The following is a 7,011-nucleotide window of genomic DNA, read 5'->3' on the forward strand; positions in this document are numbered from 1 at the left end:
TTACAGTTTATTTGTTCTTCATTTTGTTCTTACAAATGCTCGGGTTACAGCTTATTCGTTCTTCACTTTGTCCTTACAAATGCTCGGGTTACAGTTTATTCTTTCTTCACTTTGTCCTTACAAATGCTCGGGTTTCAGTTTATTCTTTCTTCACCTTGTCCTTACAAATGCTCGGGTTACAGGTTATTTGTTCTTAAAGTTGTCCTTACAAATGCTCGGGTTTCAGTTTATTCTTTCTTCACCTTGTCCTTACAAATGCTCGGTTACAGGTTATTTGTTCTTAAAGTTGTCCTTACAAATGCTCGGGTTACAGGTTATTTGTTCTTAAAGTTGTCCTTACAAATGCTCAGATTGGAGTTTATTTCTACCATACATCAAAATCATTTTCACATGAATCCTCACGTACAGACAGAACTAATCCAATTTGTTACTAACGTTTTATCTGTCACGTACCTCCCACGTTTTCTCCTCTGATATTTTCAGTTCATCTCTTTCTTTCTCAATATTTTCCCAATCCCCTTTATTGAATTACATTCTCTAAAACAGCGCTACAGTATCATAATCACATTTAATTAAATTATGATTAGGTGTAACAATATAACAATATAAGTTTAGCAGAATGGTGCAGAAGTAAATAATGTGTATGTATAATATAATCATTATTCTCTATGTACTTAGAAAGCTCCGACCAAAATTCAAATGTTATTTTAGGACTTCGAACAGAACATCTCTATACGATTGCCCGAGGTAAATTCATTTTGCATAACTTTAAAATGTTTTAGGTCTGAACAAAGTATTGTTAGTTACATGAGTCTACTGATATATTTAACAAGATGAACTGTTTTAAGTACTAGCTACGCAGGTATTATCTGTTTGTTTGAAGTTAAGCACAAAGCAATAAAATGGACTATCTGTGCTCTGCCAACCACGGGTATCAAAACTCGGATTCTACCGTTGTAAGTCCGCAGACATACCGATGTGCCACTGTAATTAGGAATTACAGAAGACTTCTATAGAAAATAGACTTAACTAACAAAAGATATTTCAGTTATTAAATGGTAACCTATTAGGATGAATATTGAAAAAAGTATACTTTAAAGCCAATTGTTCTGTTTTTTTACGACCTGAAGACAATAAGAACTTGGCCAACGCCCTTATCCTCCAGAAAGATAGCAACTAGAGATATTGTGGACCTCACAAGATTTGGGCGGCAACACAAGACATCATCACTTTGGCAACTATAATATTATGTTAGGTGCTTTTACAGAAAAACGTGGGCAGAACAAGAAACAAGAAAATAAAATACAGCAAACATACGAAAGGTCAATAATTCATGTTTAATAAGGTAGATTGCTAGTTTATATATAAATTAATTTATTACGAGGCAAATGAACCTGCCGCCTAATATATATTTCAACGTTTAAACAGCACATTCTACTAAAAATAGGTCTAATGTTCAGGCGGAAGACTTTCGAAACGTCGTCCTCTATATACTTGTGTTTCTACAACAGTTGATTGCAGTCCAGTCAACCAACTTTTATCATGAGAAATCATCATGTAATCCAGTTTTCGAAACGCATCTTATATATGCATTGATCTGGTTCTTACATAGAATGGATTTACATTAGTTAATCACTATCATATATTTGTTTTTGTTTATTTTAGAAAAAGCCACTTTGGGCTATCTGTTGTGTCCACCGAGGGGAATCGAACCATAAATGTTAGCGGTGTAAGTCCTTAGGCTTAGCGCTGTCCAATTGGCGGAACCGGTCATGTACATATATATATATATGTGTGTGTGTGTGTATATACACACACGTAATTATCTGTAAATTTATATATATTCCTATAGTGGGAACTGATTATTTAAAACTACTTATATGACTGCATTTTTCATTTCTATTCGTTTATATTATTACTCCTCGTATCACCTCTGAATCTTTTTACTTGTTCTCGCACATGCGTAAAGCATACAACAAAATCTGTTAATCAGTTTTAATGTCGTTCTACAACTGCGTAACGATGTTTTAGCGCCGACGACAAAGGGAGCTTTTGTCGCGTCAAGTCACATTCTTTACAACAGCACTGGCACTACTCATTTTGATGTTTCAAAACACAAACACACACTGAAACTTTATCTTTCCCAGCCTTTTTACAACAAACATGACTTATCGAGAGAATCAGACCATTCAAGCATACATCACCTCCAAGTAGGTCCCTCCCCCACTCCCAACCCACGTGGGTCTCGTGTCTACACTCTTTCGATGATATCACGAGCTCCTCATGGATTATATATCCAGTTCTGATGATGTCCAGACCCAACAATTCTTCATCATACGAGCACGTGATATAATAGAAGAAGAAAAAGAAGGGCCTAAGCTATCAGCTCTTAACGATCCTTATCGTCCTGATATCCAAGGTGTCTTTGGTGGTCACATAATTGTGAAGAAGGATTTTCTTTACGTTGTTTTTTGTCTTGGGTAAATCATAGAATTAGTAGCGTAATAAAAAATATTTTACTGGTAAATATATAATAAGAAAATTACACGCTTAAATGGTGATTACTATTTTATTGTTATTGTTAACAAGAACTTATCTCAAATTGGTATCTCTGCAAAATAATTAGGGGTTAAAATCAAATACTGATTAGTTTTTCTCCCCTCTTTTGATTATAAGACGTTATTTCACAACCAGTAAGGATTTTGTTACATTATTTTGAAGATACGTTTTTGTAAGTTCTAGAAAAAGTGTATTTACTCTGATAACAATCAGCCAGAAACATTCGTCGACCTTCGTGTTCTAGTTATTTTTAAAACGGAACAGAAGAAAATTCTTAGAATACGATCAAGATTTTATCAATGATATGCTTCACATCTTTGCGACCTGGCTTAACGAATAGAACTTCAGAATGAAAACATGTGATAATGTAAATAATTCCAAAACATATTTTTTACAACCGTAGTAAAACATTGCGTGACAGAATTCTGGTGATTCAAATAGTGAATAGCCTGAGGACGTTCAAGAAATTTATAATATAATGTCTCATTCACTGGAACGTTAAGCCTTGTTCACAGAAATTCTTGCTTTAAAACGATGCACTGAAAAGCGAGGAAATAAAAACCTATTTTTTAACTTTACGCGATTTACTTCTTTTATGAAAATCTGATGCTGTTTTCAAACTCTAGAAGTAAAATGTTATTGTCGCAAACTTTTGTATTTTAAAATTGCATTAATATATTGTTTTATAAAATGAAATAAACCTAAACATACAAATAAAATAAATGTTTCGAAAGATGAAAGTTTTATTGTTTGACGAATTATCTAGTAATAGATATGTTGAACCCATGAATAAATTAATAAATCAATGTGTAATATCATTTTATCAAAAAAATCTATGAAGTAAAGGACTCTGAAAAAAATGAATGTATCAAAGCGTCAACCAATTGATCAACTTCAGTCAACGTTTCCCAAACTTTTCGAGGGTTCGAATCCCAGTTCCACCAAACATGCTCACTTTTTCAGCCGTGGGAGCGTTATAATGTGACGGATAATCCCACTATTCGTTGTTAAAAAACTAGCCCAAGAGTTGGCGGTGGGTGGTGATGACGAGTAGCATTCCCTCTAGTCTTTCACTGCTAAATTAGAGACGGCTAGCGCAGATAGCCCTCGAAAAGCTTTGCGAAAAATTCAAACCAAACCCAAACTTTTGTCATCCAAAAGTTAAGGGACGAGATGTAATACACAGATACGCATTAAAATGTGTTGTAGTAACTACTTATTATTTTCTATTCTAATGGCTCGCACTTTCTCACAAGATGATGTGTGCTTCCATGGGGAGCGCGCCCCCCACACTTTGATTAATATTAATATTTTAATTTTTGTTCTACATTTAAAAACGTGGAGCATAAGACCCTATGGATCACAGCTGGAGTGTAAAAAAAACAAGTACATCAACTTAGAATTCTATTAACTGCCTTTGATTTTCTTCGGTAATATCCTTTGCAGCCAAATACTTATTTAATTTTCTAGAATTTATTTCAAACATTCCGTCACAGTACAAACCATATTTGCATACGAACGGATGTAAGTAGTATAGTAATCCTTTGAGAAACCAGAATTTATAAAGGAATAAACTGTTAACATTATACAGTATAATAAAGCGTACTAAAATATTTTGTACTTAGTGAGATAATGCTTACACAGCTCAATAGGAAAAATGTGTAGCATATTATAGGAAAAGCATCAGAGCTACATTTTTTAAGTTACCATGTTAATAGAAATACAGAACATCATAGTAAAGCAGTCGGACTTGCGTCTTCAGAGGTATTATATTAATAGAACATCACAAGCAAGATAATCAGAGTTACGTCGTCAAAGTCGTTATACTAATATATGTAAAACATCACAGTAAAGTAGTCAGCCTTAGGTCTCCACAGTTATTGCGGTAATATAAGTATGTAATATCATAGCAGAATAGTCAGAGTTACATCTTCTCAATCTCTATGCTAATATAGGTGCGGAATATTACAGTAAAGTAATCAGAGTTACGTCTTCAGAGTCTTAATATTATAATATTACAAGTAGTCATAGCTACATCTTTAAAGTTACCATGTTAATATAGTGTAGAATAAAAGTAGAATAGCTAGTTAGTCTTCACAGACTCAATAGTAATTTATATGTAAAACATCGTAGTATAGTAATCAGATTAACACCTTTAAAGTTGTTTTATGTCTAAAACATTATAATGAGATAACCAGTTACGACTTTAAAGTTACTAAAACCAGTATAAAACAGCAAAAAAGTAATGTCATGTGAATTTTACCTTTTAAATAATGAAACTATCATAAGCTCAGAGCAGCACAATTAGGTCGTTATAGTAGTACTTGTAAATTATTATATCACTATAGTTTAAATACTGCATTTTATAAATTGTTTCGATTTGTGCATATACATATAAAAGCAGCCCTATTAAGAAAAATGAATAAAATCAGGCTTGTTATTTGGTGACTGGAAAATTCTAATGAAACAAACAAGAAAACTTTAGCATATGATGTGAAATAGTATTTGGCTTTTGTCACATAAATAAATACCCATGACACACACTTTCTAAAACACGCTTTTCAATCAACACGAAGCTTTCATTCAAAAGCAATTTTCTTTCTGTAGAGGAGTCAGGCGTGGCCCATAGTTGTAAACCTGCCAAGCTACGATATGAATGGTCCAAGTTCGCACCGTGATGCCATGTTCGCACGCAACACGTTCAGTAGTGTGTGCGTTTTAAACGTGAAAGTCAACAAATATCATTTAACTAGCTTATGAAAAAGTATTAATTATGGTATTTACGTCTAATGTTCTTGTCATGAATTAGTAACTGAACGTGTAGCGATGTATGGAACTTTTTGTCATGAAAAACCCACGGCTGCACACACACACAGAGTGAAAAACTCACGGCTGTACACACAGAGTGAAAAACCCACGGCTGTACACACAGAGATGTGTATTTTACACTGCAGACCCGCCTGAATTATATGTGTGTTATATTTTCATAACCACAAAATCCGTATAGAAATACATTAATATTTTCAATCTAAAGAAATACATTAAGCAATACATGAGCTAAACGGCCAAGTTATAGACACTCTAGAATTCAGGTATAGTCGTCTTTAATTTTGAACAACTAGCCAGATGAAAGGCAACTAGCTGGAGCAGCGCCACCACAAAGGTTTTCTTTGGGTCTGGGTCGGGCTTTAGATCCTTTCGTTGGTATCTGAGAGGGTCGGGTGCTTTCCAAGACCTCTTCCTCCCTCCAGCACAGTTGTTGTAACGTGCAAAGTACACCATCGTGTCTGCTAAATGCTAGACGAATTATATGCGGGGGTTGTGTTCCATTTACAGCCTTTAGTTACAACAACTCCTTTCATAGCCTTGCTCGTTCATATACTACGTGGCATTATATATCGTAATATACTTTTCTTAGCTTAGTGTCTATAGTCCTACACACTCTGTGTGTACAGCCGTGGGTTTTTCACTCGGTATGTTTCTTTCAATTTAAACAATGAGCGAATTCTGTGGTTGTGTGAGTTTTTGATAACTAACAACTCAAACACTACAGACTGGTATATTTGTAAATACATATTTTTATTTGTGACAAGAAGTCTGTGTTCACAAGTTTTTATTTTGTGTCGTCAAATTATTGGAAGTCTGGAGAAGCATTTAAAGCACATATTCTGGAGTGCTTTGGTCATCCCAATAATGTGCAAGACAAATGATAATACAAATATATACAACACTGTTCACATCGCAACTAGCTGACCACAACAGCACAAATTTCTGTTAGGCAACAACAGTGCAAAATGAAACTCTTACAGTTATGCGATTAAAACTAAGACTTGTCATTTAGTGCTCGAAAAAGTCCAGAGAAACAAACACTGGAAAACTAATCATGTAAGGAATTAATGTTGATATTGACATGTTTATAATCTAGATGTTTAACATTATATACATACCGACAGTCTGTATTTATCAATCTAAAATCTCATCACTATTTAACATACTTGCCTATTAAGGTTAATCCTACATATTTATCACGAATCATATAATGTATCTCTCTATAGTGAGACTTTTCACTTTATAAAAGCAATTTAAGAGAGAACTAACTGTGCATGTTTGTAAAAAAAAAAAAGACAAACATGTTTGAGAACACTAAAACAACACAGATTTTAGATCTAATGACACGTAGTTAACTTATTCAAATCAGAAACAATATTATATACTTTTAAAACATCTATTTTCAACAATATTTTAAAAGTTAATAAAAAATGATTTATTGTAGTTGTTATTCAAAAAAGCACAAAGCCACCTTCTAGATTGGCATTTTTACAGAAAATTCTTGTAATTTAAAGTTTACTTTCGTAACGTAAGACTAAGAAGAAAAATTATAGAAATACATATAGAAACTTTTTAACTCTGTGATAAGAAATGTAAAAAAAAAGTGAAATGTGCCACTAAAAC

The sequence above is a fragment of the Limulus polyphemus genome, unplaced genomic scaffold, assembly GCF_000517525.1.
Source record: "Limulus polyphemus unplaced genomic scaffold, Limulus_polyphemus-2.1.2 Scaffold3109, whole genome shotgun sequence".
Taxonomy (NCBI): Eukaryota; Metazoa; Arthropoda; class Merostomata; order Xiphosura; family Limulidae; genus Limulus; species Limulus polyphemus.